The sequence below is a fragment of the Schistocerca serialis genome, chromosome 4 (assembly GCF_023864345.2).
Source record: "Schistocerca serialis cubense isolate TAMUIC-IGC-003099 chromosome 4, iqSchSeri2.2, whole genome shotgun sequence".
In the NCBI taxonomy this organism is placed as follows: domain Eukaryota; kingdom Metazoa; phylum Arthropoda; class Insecta; order Orthoptera; family Acrididae; genus Schistocerca; species Schistocerca serialis.
Window position 1 is genome coordinate 8,680,337 of NC_064641.1, and position 16,140 is coordinate 8,696,476.

Here is a 16,140-nt window from a genome sequence, read left to right on the forward strand (position 1 = left end):
GAACATAACATCTGCGCTCAGAAATTTACAGGAAATCAGTAATGTCAACTTCTGTTAGTAAACGCATCCCTACAGGAGGAAGATATTTTCCAAAGCACTGGGTGCACAAACAACGTAAGACTAAGCATGTAATTCCACATTTGCATCCATTTCAGTATCAGAGTCAGTTTCAAGGATTTTATGAAATTCTTCTCCAACCATAGGCAGACTACTCCTGCTGCACTTGAAGTAGGTATTTCGCCCACTGGTACACTTACCCCCGTGTTACCCAGAGTACCATTACTTACTGTAATAGCGCCTGAAACAATAGATACAGAGCCTCCTGCACATGCTGCAACTTCCGCGTGCTCTTCTGTAACTATTTCCCAGCAGTTGATTACACGATCGACCAGAACTTCATCTGTCATGGAGCGATGTCACCGAAAGTAAATATTTCCAAACGGCAATATGATCCGTCTAATTACAAAAACCAACCGAAAATGAGTAAATAATATGGCTATTACTATCACGTCTGTGCATAAACTGTTTTCGTCGTGTTGCATATTTTCAGTACTCATCCCAAATTCGCACTTCGCACAGTGAGAGGAAATAATTTCTATTATCTCAGCCGTAACATTTTCGAGATAATTTGTGAAACAATATTATATGCAATATTCTTTCTTCGTTAAAAGTAGCATTTCACAGCGTAAATTATTATTAGTAAACTAGGAACGGAACTCATGACAATAGAGCAAGGGGACATCAGGTTGTCTAATCTGAATCTATGCCGTTTGACATCCTACAAAATAACGAATGTGGAATTCAGTGACTACTGAATGAAGTAAGAATCACAGTTAATTCGATTTATTACGTTGAAGTGACTCATAAATCATCTGACAAATAATAGTAATTCTGAAATAGAACCTTGCCACATCTGACTACAGCATCTGGGGTAAGATTCTAACAATCACATACGAGAAGGAAACAGTTGCAGCCGCCAAGTCGTACCCCTGATTGTCGTGGTGTTAGAATAGAGGACAGATGGCAGATGCTACTAGAGAAGAGAATGTGTTGCACAGGTGGCTGAGTTGGAAGTACACTAGACTCTCGCTAATACGGCCTTCAGTAGTCCGGGCTCTCAGTAATCTGGCACACTTCCAGCATCTATTCGTTCAACCTAAAATGACACCTACAATAATGGAATTTTATCTGCAACAATGTTGTTAGTTAATTATAGTGTTCAGCATTCCTGTACACTATGAAATTGCGGCTTTCCTTTCGGATCATTATCGTGGCTTCTAAAGGGAAACACGTTATGCTGGACCTCAAGCAGAAACTCGAAATTAGATATAAACTGAACTGAGGTTCTTCGCAGAAAACCATTGTTGCTGGCAACAGTGTTGGACGAGCAACTATTTATGACCAAACTTCAGCAGAAAAGGGGTAATCATAAGCTAACGGGAAGGTTATGATGAAACTGATGAAGAAGACAAAGGAGGAGAGAACATGAGGATATCTGAAACTGCTGGTGCTGAAACTGGAGACGTCTTCCTGGGGTACATTATGCAACAATCAGAAACATGGCAGGATCTATGAAATGCTTGCAAAGCCGTTGTTTGAAAGCATACTACCGTCGTGTATCATCATGGTGACAACCAAAACTTTGGGACATGTTTCACAGTCAATGTTGAGTGATAGAAATTCGCTTGTTCACACTCAAAAACTAAGTTTTCTGTAAAAATGAAAGTATCTTTTGATTGATAAAGTATAATCCCTATGTGTTTAGACACACTCAACAACCCGGCACTGCCGCACCCGTATGTGCGAGGAATGGCCGGTTTAGCCATAGTCTAGTGTAAATTTTTCAACTGAGTCTGAAGGCAAGTCATCTAAAGGAAACTTGAGGCTATTGAAATTCTATAAAAGTGGCTTTAAGGTCCCTACGGATCATTTTGGCCTGTCGGAGTGGCCGAGCCGTTCTAGGCGCTACAGTCTGGAACAGCGCGACCGCTACGATCGCAGGTTCGTATCCTGCCTCGGGCATGGAAGTGTGTGATGTCCTTAGGTTAGTTAGGTTTAAGTAGTTCTAAGTTCTAGGCGACTGATGACCTGAGCTGTTAAGTCCCATAGTGCTCAGAGCCATTTGAACCATTTGATCATTTTGATTTTGCTGCTTGATCTAAGTGTTTAACGTCCCGTCGACAACGAGGTCATTGGAGACGGATCTCTAGGTCAGATTACGGAAGGATGGGGAAGGAAATCCGTCGTGCCGTTTCAAAGGAACCATCCGAGCATTTGCCGGAAACGGTTTAGGGAAATCGCGGAAAACCTGAATCAGAATGGCCGGGCGCTGGTTTGAACTGTCGTCTTCCCGAGTGCGAATCCAGTGCTCTGACCACAGGCTGCAGAATCAGCCACTGGCGGTGCACGTACGACCCTCGCCTGCAGCTAAGTTCGAGCCCGTTCGAAATCTTCCAAAGTCCCTCAGCTCACCTCCTCGGAGGTGGAGTCTGGCGACGTAGCAGGACAGTGGAAGAGAAGTGTTGATGGCGAAGGCCTCCCCAAATGGAGAAGTCGAGGAGTCGATTTGCTGAAAATCGAATGAATTTGTACCGGCTGCGTCTTGTAATATTTCTGGCTTATTCAGACATCATATTAGGCTCCAGGAAGCTATTGCCAGGGCAGTGGAGATGCAAGAAGCATAGAGATGACGCAATTTGGGATGAGGTACCGGTGACAGATGTTAGATTCAGTACCATTCCCGTGAGAACGGCCGCCTGCATGATGCTGCTGCTCTGTGATTGGCTGCTGTGTTCGGCGGTAGGGTGTCAAAACGTTAAACTTTTGTTGCTATTATTAACTAAACCTGTCATCCAAATTGCTTCATTCTTTTTAAACAAACATCTCTCAACAGCCAGCTATCAATCAGTCATTTCAGAATTATTAAAATCAAGGTATTACTAAAACAAAAGACTGACGATATTACTGCCGATGCACTTCGGTGGCGCTCGGGTCACGCCTTGCTGGCTTGGCGCGCGAAGTGTCTCGGGCAGGCCGGCTCTCCAGTTCTGACCGTTCCAGTAGACAGACATGTTGTCTGTTATAGCAGTATTTGTTTCATGCAATTTTGTTTACTACAGTTCTGACCGTCGCTAGGTACAGACATGTTGTCTGTAATAGTAGTATTTGATTCGTGTAATTTTATTCTCCAGTTCTGACGGTTCCAGTAGACAGACATGTTGTCTGTGGCAGGATGTATTTCATGTTATTTTAGCCAGATATAATGAATGTGGAAAGATATGTTCAATACGTTGTGATCAAGAATAGTTTCTACTGTCTATATCAATAAAAACGCGAGTGGTATCCCAAAAATAGTTTATTCGTAGCAGCAGTTCCTTGCGAAGTTGATTTCAGCCTCAAGAAAAAGAATCCACTACCTGCGTACTGTCTTCTACGCTGCGGACATCATCATCATCATGAAGAGAGAAGGTTAGTGAAGTGTACAAGAACTTATGTATTCCACACAGGGCAGTGGACACAACTAGGCGCCTCACGTGTACTGCATACACAGTACAAATGTGCTCACTGACACGTCATCTGCAGTAATGCAGAGGAGGTAAAGAAGGATGAAAGTATTAACACTATCTCACTTTTATTCCTTTTTTTCTTGCCGTAGTCTGAAAAGGAAATCTCATATTGTAGCGTTTTACGTGCTTTACTTTGATCAGATTGACAAGGCTATAGGTATTACAAGCGTTGACCAGTAAAAAGATTCCTTCGAGGATGCTGTTTCGCTTCCCTGAGTTCTCCTTCAGGCGGTTAACCAGTAACGCACTTCCTACCATTTAGTGTTGCAAAAACCCACCTCACTCTCTCTGTCCACCTCTCGCTGTGGCCAGTGAAGTGGGATCCCGGCAACACAGTCCACTTTCTCTTTCTAACTTCCAGTTTATTTGCATTACCCAGTCCCGACAGTTCTTGTAGAGCATAAACATTTCGTTTTTGTGAACTTAACTTTGAGCGGCGTCCCATGCTTACAAAGAGATACCGAACTGTGGGCCCTCAGCGGCATCCGGTGTGTCCCAAAGAAACTCAGATCTACATTTAGTTCACTGTAGCGCATTTCCCGGAGCTTGCTGAAGACAGCATTTGATCTCCTTCCAATTTTCGAGTCATAAAAGGCTCGCTGCTGGAGGCCTTACGCAACAGGAGATGGTAACTGTGTTGGCTGTGCGTGCGCACCGTTCATTAGCCGCAAGCATTGACCTGCGGCCCATCCGGAGCGCCTTTCTCAGAATCCCCTTTCCCTCCCCTGTGGTGATCCCCCTGTCTGACGGCGCAGCCTCGCTGGTCGTCCGAGGGCTGGCAGTTCATACCAGTGTGCTCCCAAATGGTTTCGTACTTACATAGGGTGAATGAATAAGGCCTTTACAACTTCGGAATGATACAGAAATTTACTGAGAAAACTTACAGGATCGGTAGGTGTGTCATTTTGTGGCAAACAACCTGAAGTTTGACATACAAGTGTGATGTGTCACACTCTACAATTTGTGATTGGACAACACATCCCACTGGTGACCAATTTCTTCCCACACTCGCCGCAGCAAATCGGACGTAACTTGTGCGACGGCAGCGTAGATTCGATTTTTCAGGTCGGCAATTGTTTGGTAGGGGAGGAATATACACACGATATCTAGAAAAAACCCCGAAAAAGACAAACTGCCTATTGGCTTCTGTCTCGGGTTCTTCATCCGACGTTCATCTGATGATTTCACCGACGTTTCGCCAGCACGCGTGCCTGGCATTGTCAAAGCTTCACCCTCCATTGCCGGCAATACACAGTAGTTCTGCCCAGTGGTGTGAACATAACTCCAGTGGCGTCAAGACTGGGGAGCGAGGTGACCATGCGATTAGCCGTTGACGGCCAATCCACCGATCTGGGAAGAGATTACTGAGGAAACCTCGAACTTCTGTGAGTAAATGAAGCGGTGTACCGTCTTGCTGGTAGTAAAACCTCCCATTTCGGTCATCTCCATCGATATGTGGAATTGAAAAGTTCGTTCCATGACACAAGAACGCACGGCAAGCGCGCCCTTCACCAGTGAAATCAGGCATTTTAACTGTGCACTACGCTGGCGCTCCTGGTGGCGCATTGGGGCACTGATGCGCTACGTGAATCAACTTCAGGTTGTTTGCTACAAAATGATACATCTACCGATTCTGCATGTTATCTCAATAAATTTATATATATTTCCAAAGTTGTTAAGTCCTTTTTGACTCACCGTTTACACACCATGAAAATCTGAATAAAAATATAAATTAAGGTATTTAACTACTGACAGTTACTCGTACTAACGTACATTTCACATCTCATTGTTAATTAATTATTCCAATATAATTGGTCATTATATTCTAATTTTATGTCAGTTGTGGAACAGTTTTTAAAAATACAGTCGTACAACACGATCTATTTGTTTACATGTATGGTGCGGAGGAAAACTAGCCGTAAAATACTTAGAAACGAGTCCTGTATTGATTTTGTACTAAAGTAGGAAATGCTGCTCTGGACTGAATTTACTTGAACTTACCATTGTTTATATCAAAAGAGTAAATCGAAAAGTGCTAGCTGAGTGACATCTCTTGGACAGAATGACCTACTCAATGCCAATTGGCACGGCTTTCGAAAACATCGATTATGTGAAATGCAACTCTTACTTTTTTTCACGACATACTGAAAGCTAGGATGAAGGCAGCCAGGTAGATGCAGTGTTTCTTGATTTCGGAAAAGCATTTGACTCAGTACCGCACCTATACTTATCGTCAAAAGTGCGATCATGTGGGGTATTAAGTGAAATTTGTCACTGGATTGAGGACTTTTTAAGTAGGAAGGGCGCAACATGTTATCTTTGACGGAGAGTCGTCGTCAGATGTAGAAGTAAGTGGGTGTGCCCCAGGGAAGTGTGTTGGGACCGTTGCTGTTCATATTGTATATTAATGATCTTGCAGACAACGTTAATAGTAAAACAAGACTTTTTACAGACGATGCAGTTATCTATAATGAAGTACTATCTGAAAAAAGCTGTGTAAATATTCAGTCAGACCTTGATAAGATTTAGAAGTGGTACAGAGACTGTCAACTTGCTTTAAATGTTCAGAAATGTAAAATTTTGCACTTCAAAAAACAAAAAAACAAAACAAAAAAAACATAGTATCCTACGACTATAATATTAATGAGCCACTGTTGAATTCGGCCAACTCTTAAAAAATACCTGGGTGTAACATTTTGTACAGATATAAAATCGAATGATCACATAGGTTCAGTTGTGGGTAAAGGAGGTGGTAGATTTCGGTTTACTGATAAAATATTGGGCAATACAATCAATCTACAAAGGAGATTGCTTACAAATTACTCGTGCCACCGTTTGTGGAATATTGCTCAAGTGTGGGGACACGTACCAGATAGGACCGGCAGGAGATATTGAACTCATACGGAGAAGCGCAGCACGAAAGGCCACGGGTTTGTTTAATCCGTGGGAGAGTCAGAGAGATACTGAAGAAACTGTACTGGAAGACTGTTGAAGAGTCTATCCCGAGAAGTGTATTAACAAATTTTCAAGAACCGCGTACCGCTCACATAGGGATCGTGAGGATAAGATTAGAACAATTGCTGCAAGCGCAGAGTCATTTAGACAATCATTCTTCCGGCGCCCCATACGTGAATGCAACAGAAAGAAACCCAAATAACTGGTACAATGGGACGTACCCTCTGCCACGCACCTCAAGGTGGTTTGCAGAGTACACATGTAGATGTAGGTGAACACAAAACTAGGTATGAAGACGAGTGCTTCATACTTTTACTCACTTGTTCGCTGATATCTCAAGCTAATTGATTTGGAAATATAAAAATTACATTCATGGTTGTCAGCAAAGCTACTGTGCATATTCACTGAAGAGCCAAAACATTATGAATGATGACTAACTGAAACCCTCAGCTGCCGACAGGTGTTGTTGATATACCTCGATGTGGACAGCTGAAAATGTGTGCCCCGACCTGGACTCGAACCCGGGATCTCCTGCTTACATGGCAGACGCTCTGTCCATCTGAGCCACCGAGGACACAGATGAATAGCGCGACTGCAGGGACTTATCCCTTGCACGCTTCCCGTGAGACTCACATTCCCAACTGTCCACAATTCTGCCTATGTAATGTACCTTATAGACATTTGCCCATTCATTCATTACTCGCGCACGCTTTGGCGATTCCCGTAAGAGTTTGGGCAACCTGTGCGCATTCGCACAGACGAAGGTCAATGGCTGGGTAGCCTTTAACTATATAAATGAAGCTGCACGGTCATCTACAGTATCTGTTCTTTCGAGAACAGTTACTGTCTTCATATATATACAAAACATTATGATCACCGCCCAGTGCGACATTAAATGCCATCTGGAGGTGTTGCGACCGCGTGTCACGGTAAGGGAAGTATATAAGCGGAGCAGAGACGAATGGGGAATCACTGTACCGTCGATGTGGGAAGCAAACAGGCAAGTCTACTGATATAAGCGACTGAAACAGAGAGCAGATTGTTACGGTCCGGCCCTTGAAACGATCGTCTCGGAAAGGGCCAAGACTATCGACTGTTCGCATGCTGACATGGTGAACATCTACGGAGTGTAGTTGAAGGACGGTGAAGCCACGAGGAGGCGACAACGTCTTGGACGTCCAGGTCTCATCACAGAAGGTGGACACCTGAGGCTTGCCTGGAAAGCGGCGCACGCGGCAATCTGTGGCAGATATGGCGAAGGAGTACAACGCTGGTGGAAGCACAAGTGTTTCTGGGCGCACTGTGCAGCACACACATCTGAACGCGGGGCTCCGTAGCAGACGATTGCTGCGTGTCCCCATTATGACCCAACAACGCAGTGCGTTCTGGATCATCGAGATTCGATCATGAATCAAGGGAAAAGCGTCGTGTCGTCAGGTCAATCGCCTTTCCTATCACACCAGGTCCACGGACGCTTTCGGATATTCAGTCATCCAGGCGAACGACTGCTGAAATCATGCACATCGCCAGGGACGCAAACCGTGGAGGACATTCACCTGGTCTTCCACAGCTCATGCGGTAGTAATCGAAGGCACAATGACAGCTGTGGAGCACGTGAACACTGCAGTCGACCCTTCAGTAGCATAACTGTCAGTATAACAAGGCGAGAATCATGCTACAGTAGTTTGAGGAGTATTACAGTGAACTGCCAAATTTGAACCTATTTGGGACACTATTGGGTGTCAGCTCCGCAGCCACAAACCACCTGTCCGTAATTTACAAGTACTGTGTGACCAGCTGGGCGTAGACATCAGGTACCACATGTCTTCAGAAACCTACCAAGGACTTATCGAATCCAAGTCACCCAGAATCTCTACCATATTGCCTTCCTAGGGTAGACCATCACGCTATCAAGCAGTTGGTCATAATGTTTCGGCTCATCAATGTATTAATACCAATACAATCGTTTGTTTGTAGTAATTAAAATAATAAACAGCATTCAATACCAGTGGCATACATACAGGATGGTCAAATGAAAACGAGACAGATGGGAAGAAGTAAGTGAACTGTTCAGTATTTCAAAAGTAAACCTCACACCTGTTAATACATTTATCCCATTGTGAGACAAGACGGTCAATAGCTTCAAAGAAAAGTGCACGTCTTCGTCCGAATCAAATCGGCGGCTATGGCTCTGGGCATTTTCTGTGGGATACATGAAATATATTCGCCGTTACGAGTATGGATTACCATCAGGTGTGTAATGGAATCAGGGAAATGATAATTTCTGCCGGATGAGGACTCCAACCCGCATTTCCCGCTTATCACGAGCGGCTCCCTTACCATTGGCCTGTCCGAACAAGAGTCACGGCCAGATAGGACCTTCCATATGTCGTCAGCAATGTGTCTGCAACCCGTACTCGTACATCCATTGTGTGTACTCCCGTACAGGGGAGACATTTCACTTGAAAGTCGGTCGCCCGGTGTCGGCGAATAAATACAATATTGCTGTGCCTGCGTTGTTCCGAAGTACGACGAAAATGCAGTCGGAAGGAACTCTGGATCGTAATTCGCAATAACACAGGCACTCCAATATCGTATTGTTCGGTGGGAATGAATGTAGGTGTTTCCATTGTTGGCTCTCACGCTTGTTCTCCGGCTCAAAATGATGGTTACCTGTTTCATCTCCCACGACAATACGGCACAGGAAACAATATTCTTCTTTATGATACGGTTCCGTGTGCTGCAGCGATATTGACACTCTGTTCAGCTTCTGCTCCTCCGCTAGGAACTTCAGACGCACTGTCACGATGGTGTGAACTGAACCGTGACTGATATCCAGCATGAACCGAATGTCTCCCACCTTTTGCCGTCGGTCATTTCTGACAGCAGCATCCACTGCAGCAATGCCAGATGAGCCTGCTTAACCGAATGCTGTCTTTCAATGAAATCCTGCGTTCTCTGAATCGTTCATTCCATGCAAACACATGCGCACTTGACATTCTGCGTTCGTCATACACAGCAGAGGGTATGAGTTTCACTTCGTGACGTTGCTTCCGACAGTCAAAAATCGCACTACATCCCTCTATTCCTCTTTCTCGCCCTCCACAGTGAAGTCGGACGTACACACAACTTTCTGATCTCACGCCGAGCACGTCTAACAGGCAAACATAAACAAGCACACAAATAAACCTGCGTTACCAACATCCACAGTGCGTGGTGGAGAATACCCTGTACTACTACAACTTTTCTGTTCCACTCGCAAACAGAGCGAGGGAGGAACGACTGTCTGTACGCCTGCGTATGAGCCCTAATTTCTCGGATCTTATATTCCTGGTCCTTACGCGCAATGTATGTTGGCGGCAGTAGAAACATTCTCGACCGTGTTTCTCGGAATAAACGTCACCATCTCTACAGGGATCCCCATTTGAGTTGTCGATGCATCTCCGTAACACCTGCGTGTTGTTTGAACCTACAGGTAATTGCTTCGAAGTCTTCCTTCAATGTGATGCGGTACGGAATCGAAACACTCGAACAGCGCTCAAGAATAGATCGCACCACCGTCCTATATGCTGTCTCCTTTATAGGTCAACCACTCTTTCCTAAAATTCTCCTACTAAACCTAAGTTGACCATTCACGCTCCCTACCACATGCTACCTACCTACATGCTCGTTCCATTTAATATCGCTGTGCAACGTTACCCCCAGGTATTTAAACGACTTGACTCTGTCAAGCAGGGCACTAGTAGTATCCGAACATTGCAGGTTTAATCTTCCTACTCACTCTCATGAACTTTCTTTTCTCACATTTAGGGCTAGCTGCCAATCAGCACACCAACTTGAAATTTTGCCTAAGTCGTCTTGTATCTTCGTACAGTTACTCAATTCGACACCTTACCACACACCACGGCATCACCAGCAAACAACCGCAGATATCTGCCCACCCTGTCAGGCAAATCATTTATGTATACACAGAAAAACTGCGGTCCTATCACACTTCGCTGGGGCACTCCTGACGATACCCTCGTCTCTGATGAACACTCGCCGTCGACGTCAACATCCTGGGTTCTATTACTGAAGGCGTTTTCGAGCCACTCACATAGTCGTGAATTTCTTCCAAATGCTCGTAGCTTCATGTTCCATTATGTCGTCTGTGTCGTTTTCATTTGACTGCCCATTATACAGGGCAGTCGGAAACTGTCTGAAGAGCTTTTAATGCATTTAACAAAAATATTCTATACGTTGCACCGTTTTCGACTTAACTAGCATTGCCGTTAGTTAATCAGGTGGTTCTGGGTGCAAAATGAAGCCCTTGCACTAGGTAAAATGCGCTAATGCACAGATATATGTGAGTCCGTGATGTACCACTTGATGAAATGCTCATCCCCAGTTGAAATGTCACTTTTTCGGAAACAACAAATTTAAGGTAAGTGAGAAAAAGTAACGTTTTTTTCGGTTTGAGGAAAGCAAATGATCAACTCCTTTGGTGGCACTGTATATAGCTGGCTGCACGAATTTTCCAGCGCTGCGACCTGACTGTCTAAATTCGATGCTAATTTAATCGGAAACAGTGCGACGTATCGATTTTTTTCTTAACACTTACGTCTCAGCTCAACCTAACCTGCAACAACCTTGCAAACTTTTCAACTGTTCCTGACAACCCTATATACTTACTAGCGTCACTTAATGTGTTTATGTTTTCTAGCAAGTCGTTAATATGCAACATGGACACCAATGGTCCCAACACATTTCTCTGAGGCACATCTGAAGTTTGTTCTACTTCTGACAATGATTCGAAAATGACATACTGCGTCCATCCTTCCGAGAAATCCTCAGTCGAGACACATATTTCATTCGTTACTAAAGTTTGATGTGGCACTGAATCAATTGCTTTTGGAAGTCAAAAATACTGCAGCTATATGGCTGCCATGATCCGTAGCGTTTAGGATGTCTGGTCAGTATGTCGGATATGAGAGACTGATCACGCGAGCTCAGATTGAGGAATAATGGGAAATTAAATCAATTAAAAAAATGTTCGATAATGGAGCGTCCCGGTAACTGCCTTAAGCGAGTTATGTAAACCACGGAAAAGCTGCGTCTGAATAAAATTAAAGCAATAGCAGCCCTCGTTCGGAAAAAAGAAGGCTTTTGACCTAGGTTTCGACACTGCCATGAGTGCCTTAATCAGTTTGATGCTACCATAGCTCGAGATGTGTGAGCAGCCCATACTGGCTTGCCTTCTAAAAATTCTGTTTTAAAAATTTTGTGACTAAAGCTTTATGGCTCCGTATTTAGTTTTATACGCGATATGCCAATTTGAGTCTTTTATTTCTGATGAAGGCACTGATAGCAGTGCCGAAACCTAGGTGAAAAGACTTCTTTGCGACCGAGGGCTGCTAGAACTTTAATTTTACTGTGTAAACCGTCGAACGCAGCCATGTTCAAAACTATATCCGAATGACAATTCGGGGATTTGAAATCAGATCCTGTCAGATGCACCTCGCTCACTTTTCTCTTCCTGGTACACGTACCATTGGGATATTTAACACATCTGCCGCTCTCTAGCCTAACAAATGGACCTCAATTCTAAGTTATGAATTCCCTTGCACCTGCAGTAATTCAAAAGTGTCAGAATGAGATTTTCACTCTGCAGCGGAGTGTACGCTGATATGAAACTTCCTGGCAGATTAAAACTGTGTGCCGGACCGAGACTCGAACTCGGGACCTTTGCCTTTCACGGGCAAGTGCTCTACCAACTGAGCTACCCAAGCAAGACTCACGCCCCGTCCACACAGCTTTACTTCTGCCAGTATCTCGTCTCCTACCTTCCAAACTTACAACACTCCGCTGCACAGTGAAAATCTCATTCTGGAAACATTCCTTAGGCTGTGGCTAAGCCATGTCTCCGCAATATCCTTTCTTCCAGGAGTGCTAGTTCTGCAAGGTTCGCAGGAGAGCTTCTGTAAAGTTTGGAAGGTAGGAGACGAGATACTGGCAGAAGTAAAGCTGTGAGGACGGGGCGTGAGTCGTGCTTGGGTAGGTCAGTTGGTAGAGCACTTGCCCGCGAAAGGCAAAGGTCCCGAGTTCGAGTCTCGGTCCGGCACACAGTTTTAATCTGCCAGGAAGTTTCAATTCAAAAGTGATTCTCTGCGTTCTGCGTCCATACGACTTTGCACCTATGCGAAATCGCAGCTTTTCAGTTGAAGCAAACAGCTCGAGTAGTGCGCACGCTCGGAGAGCAGGTAAGAGGTCCATTTGGAGCCTCCAGTTGGCCACTTGTGGAACGTTCCTTTCCTGGACAGCTACCGCTTAGCGAACAAGGCTGAGGTGGCGCACAGCACCGCGCCAGCTGCACCTCTTACCAGAGCGACACACGTCTGACCTCGGAGGCACACCGGCAGGCCTCACTGCTTTCGATACAGACCGCGATTTTTGTCTTGCAGAACGCTGATACTGGCTGCTGGTGCTAGCGGCGACACGAAGTTACTGTCTGAGCCCCTGGGCCGAAATTACAGCCCTGTATGACTAACGTCGATTTGCAGTAGGGTTTTGGAACATATACTGTATTCGAACATTATTAAGTATCTCGAAGAAAACGATTTATTGACACATAATCAGCAGGGTTTCAGAAAATATCGTACTTGTGAAGCACAACTAACTCTTTATACTCATGAAGTAATAAGCGCTATCGACAGGGGATGTCAAATTGATTTCATACTTTTAGATTTCCAGAAGGCTTTCGACACCGTTCCTCACAAGCGTCTTCTAACCAAACTGCGTGCCTAAGGAGTATCGCCTCAGTTGTGCGACTGGATTCGTGATTTCCTGTCAGAGAGGTCACAGTTCGTAGTATTGGACGGAAAGTCATCGAGTAAAACAGAAGTAATATCCGGCGATACACAAGGAAGTGTTATAGGCCCTCTATTGTTCCTGATCTATGTAACGACAAAGGAGACAATCTGAGTAGCCGTCTTAGATTGTTTGCAGATGATGCTGTCATTTACCGTCTTGTAAAGTCGTCAGATCATCAAAACGACAATATCACTCCGTCTTTAGGCCACGAGTGGCCTACCGGGACCACCCGACCGCCGTGTCATCCTCAGCTGAGGATGCGGATAGGAGGGGCGTGGGGTCAGCACACCGCTCTCCCGGTCGTTATGATGGTATTCTTGAACGAAACCGCTATTATTCGGTCGAGAAGCTCCTCGATTGGCATCACGAGGCTGAGTGCACCCCGAAAAATGGCAACAGCGCATGGCGGTCACCCAGCCAAGTGCCGACCACGCCCGACAGCGCTTAACTTCGGTGATCTCACGGGAACCGGCGTATCCACCGCGGCAAGGCCGTTGCCTGATCAAAACAACCTGCAAAATGATTTAGACAATATATCTGTATGGTGCGAAAAGTGGCAATTGACCCTGAATAAGGAAAAGTGTGAAATTTTTCACATGACTACTAAAATAAATCAGCTAAATTTCGATTACGCGATAAGTCACACAAATCTGAAGGCTGTAAATTCAACTAAATACCTAGGGCTTACAATTACAGATAACCTAAACTGGAACGATCATATAGGTAATACTGTGAGTGGTGCAACAGGTCTACTAAAGAGACTGCTTACACCACACTTGTCCGCCCTATCCTGGAGTATTGCTGTGCGGTGTGGGATCCGCATCAGGTGGGACTGACGGATGACATCGAAAAAGTACAAAGAAGGGCAGCTCGCTTTGTATTATCGCGAAATAGGGGAGATAGTGCCACAGACATGATACGTGAATTGGAGTGGCCATCATTAAAAGAAAGGCGTTTCTCGTTGCGACGGGATCTTCTCATGAAATTTCAGTCGCCAGTTTTCTCCTCCGATTGCGGAAATATTCTGTTGGTACCCACCTACAAATGGAGAAATGATCATCACGATAAAATAAGAAAAATCAGGGTTCACCCAGAAAAACTTAAGCGCTAGTGTTTCACGCGTGCCGTTCGAGGGTGGAACGGTAGAGAGATAGCATGAAGGTGGTACATTGAACCCTCTGCCAGGCACTTTATTGTGAATAGCAGAGTAATCACATAGATGTAGATGTAGACGTTACCTTGCAAACCCCCGGTGTTTTCGTGTACATACGGCGTGTGTATGTGTGATTGTCTGATGTTCTGTCCACAACGGAAATATCGTGCCCGTAAATGAATTAAAACAGCCCTTCAAATTGATAACCTACACCTACAGGAGTGCACGTTTAAATAAGGAGGTATGCATAAAAAACATCAGTCGAAATTGTGCTAAACGCATTCTCTGGAAATTATTTCGAGTAATTAGTTCATAAGCTCACTCGAACAGTAAACAGTTGTGAGAATGCGCTTGACCTCTTAGCAACAAATAATCCTGAGCTAATAACGAGCATCAAAAAAACGACAGGGTTTAGGGAACCCAGGGTTGTCGTAGCGAGACTGAATACCATAACTCCCACATCCACCAAAAATAAACGGAAAACAAATCTATACAAAAAAAACCAGATAAAAATTCGCTTCACGCATTCCTAAGAGATACTCTCCACTCCTTCCAAATTAACAGTGTAAGTGTAGACCAGATGTGGCTTGAATTCAGAGAAACAGTATCGACAGCAATCGAAAGATTTATATCAAATAAATTAACAAACAACGGAGCTGTTCCCCATGGTACACAAAACAGGTCATATTACAGTTGCAGAAACAACGAAAAAAAGCGTGCCAAATTTAAAGGAACACAAAAGCCCCCAAGATGGGCGATCTTTTACGGAAGCTCGAAGTTTAGCGCGGACTTGAAAGCGAGATGCTTATAACACTTTCCACAACGAAACTTCGTCTCGAAACTTGGTAGAATTTATTTCACATTTTTGATACCTCAGTTGAGAAAATCTAAAGAGACTTTGGTCGTATGTAAAGTATGCTAGATGCAAGATACAATTAATGCCTTCTCTGTGAGCTAGCCATGGAAATACTGTAGATGTTAGTTCTGATAAAGCAGAGTTGCCTTCCAAAATCCCTTCAGCAAAGAAGACGAAGTGAATATTTCAGAATTAGAATCAAGAACAACTGTTAACGTGAGTGACTTAGAAGTAGATGTCTTCGGAGTAGTAAAGCAAATTAAACCACTGAATAAAAAAAGAGCCTTCCGGTCCAGATAGTGTACCAGTTAAGTTCTTTTCAGAGTATGCTGACGCAATAGCTCCATAGTAAACAATCATATATAACCGCTCCCTCGACGAAAGATCCGTACCCAAAGACAGGAATGTTGCACCGGTCAAACCAATATTTAATAAAGACAATAGGTAGAATCCCATATCATTAACGTCGATACGCAGCAAGGTTTTGGAACATATATTGTGTTCGAGCGATATGAATTACCTCGAAGAGAACGGTTTACTGACACTCAGTCAACATGGGCTTAGAAAACATCTTTCTTCTGTAACACAACTACCTCTTTACTCACACGAATTGTTGAGTGCTATCGACAAAGGATTTCAAATTGAGTCCGTATTGATAGATTTTCAGAAGGCTTTTGACACACAACCTCATAAGCGGCTTATAGTCGAATTGCGTACTTATGGGATATCGTTTCGGTTATGCGAATGGATTCGTCATTTCC

General features: G+C 44.3%; 1 non-coding gene across 1 annotated transcript; it reads right to left on the bottom strand.

Annotated features, from left to right (window-relative positions):
* Positions 1-12,215: 12,215 nt before the first annotated feature.
* On the bottom strand, positions 12,216-12,290 carry Trnas-uga (transfer RNA serine (anticodon UGA)). The gene has a single exon. It is a non-coding gene; the product is annotated as a tRNA-Ser (tRNA).
* Positions 12,291-16,140: the final 3,850 nt, after the last annotated feature.